Source organism: Botryllus schlosseri, chromosome 12 (assembly GCF_051294905.1).
Source record: "Botryllus schlosseri isolate E-star chromosome 12, Bs_hap1, whole genome shotgun sequence".
Classification (NCBI taxonomy): Eukaryota; Metazoa; Chordata; class Ascidiacea; order Stolidobranchia; family Styelidae; genus Botryllus; species Botryllus schlosseri.
In genome coordinates, this window is record NC_137247.1 from 4764645 (window position 1) to 4766687 (window position 2043).

Sequence of the window (2043 nt, forward strand, 5' to 3'; positions counted from 1 at the left end):
GCATTGCTGTTACTCTTCTGGTCACTGCTGAATCAGACAACTGTAGCTTCGAAACTTGTCAGGTCATGTTGGCCTCGCTGCTAAGCTTTGGAAACAGCAAATATTCGCACAGTATGTTGATGTCTTATTGAAATCACACCTTCTCTAGCAGATTTCTTGGGTTTAGCGATATTCTAAGCAATTTTGAACGATGCGTCTGTAACGTCGCTTCTAATTTTAACAATGCCCGAAATATGGATTGCTGGGCTTGCCACCAAGCTAGCATCGTTTTTCTAAGATCAGGCGATATGTGAAGCTCCAAGAAACAGGCGTGGTATCATTTTGAGCTTCGACGCTTCGTTACGACATTGTTCTTTGACAAATATGACACATCGGTTTTCCATTTATATCTGGGAAAGCAAATTCATTGCTCGACGCAGAGTTTCAAACCCAGCTTTCGACGTTCTCGTTTCCTTGTTTCTGCTCAAACCATTCACGGTGTGAGAAACACTTTTTAAAAGTGTTCTACGCAGCGGGATTCTCTTGAAGCAGAGTGCAGCCGAATCCCGATTCAAAACAATAACAATCTAAACTTCAGCATAGGTCTATATCAAGAAACCAGAACACATCAAAAAATGAGTAATCAAACGAAACAGAGACAGTGCGATAAGAAAGCTAAGTAGCTAAATTAAAATGTAACAAATCTGTGACTGTAGGCTAGTAATTGCTTCCGTAATGAAAGGTGTCGGGGGCCGCAACATAAACGTCTGCGGGCCGCATGCGGGTTGAGAACCCCTGGCCTATACTCTAATCAACAGGTAGACCAAAGCAATCAATTTCACTTGCGATACTCAGCCGCCTAGGCTATGCTAAATATGGGTAATACACAAAGACATCGCGAGGAGCTGTTGGATATTGCTTGCTACAGGAATTGTATATTGTATAATAATTTGCTCAACTGTCGACGACCCAAAACCCGAAATTTCTGATTTTTTCCCCTGAAATGATGAAGCACTTTTAGCACGATCGATTCACTTTACCACCTAATCTTCATTAATCTCATCTGTTTCACTACAGATTAGTTATCTAACATACTACTAACCCGTAGGTTAGTAATCTATAGTTACACGTCGGCAAAAGTAACTTTGCGCATTTCCGGACTCCATAATGTTCATAATTAGTTCTTCATCGATATAATGCCCACTGTAAGAGTTTGATCTTGATCTTTCTGCTGTCTTGTGGCGTGCCTATGACTAGTTCATAGTACTGTCGCTTCTCAGAATTTTTCTAGCCTCGTGCAACATCATGAGTGCCGTGTTACAACTAGGGCTGGGCACAATGATTCGAGTACTCGAATCAGAATCGAGTATTAATTTTAATGATTCGAGTCGAGTAGTAAAAGATGATTTTTTCGAGTACTGAAATTATATGCTCCTCGCCTCTGAAAGTTATAATTTATCAACGACAATTATAGTTTCGATACTAATTATCCCTGTTGAAGCCTTGAAACGTTGATTGGCCGTATCATAGCATACGAAACGTATAGTACAAAGCTACGAACATTACTGGAAATAGCACATTTCCGAAGACATGATCATCCCACATTATTCTCACCAAGTGCAATGAAATCAGTATGGTCGAAAAAATACTAAAGTATCTTTAATTCGATGGAAAACAGGCATTCTATTATTTGTGGTCGCATAAAAGGTACATATTTGAACTTTGTCATATTACATTTTGTTATGACGTCATAATGTGTGATACTCGATTACTCGACTCGACTCGAAGCATATTACGTGATTCAGAATCGAATCACTCGGGTACTCGATTTTGCCCAGCCCTAGTTACAACCGAAGTTTCAAGGCTCCGATGTAGGCAAGGCATTATCGAAACTATATTCCTCGTCGACCGAATAATCGGTGTAAAATGCATATCATATCCCTACCGGAAAAGCCTTCAACTACATGACTTGAAAATCATTTCAGTTGAAACTCTACAACAGCCGTAATCGCCTCGCAACATACCCCGCCGTACCCAAGACCAACACACAAACGACCACAAAGA

General features: G+C 40.4%; 1 protein-coding gene across 1 annotated transcript in view; it reads right to left on the reverse strand.

Annotated features, from left to right (window-relative positions):
• The window catches only part of LOC145451633 (isocitrate dehydrogenase [NAD] subunit alpha, mitochondrial-like), a 122916-nt gene that overhangs the window by 64084 nt on the left and 56789 nt on the right, over positions 1–2043 (reverse strand). The window lies entirely within an intron of this gene.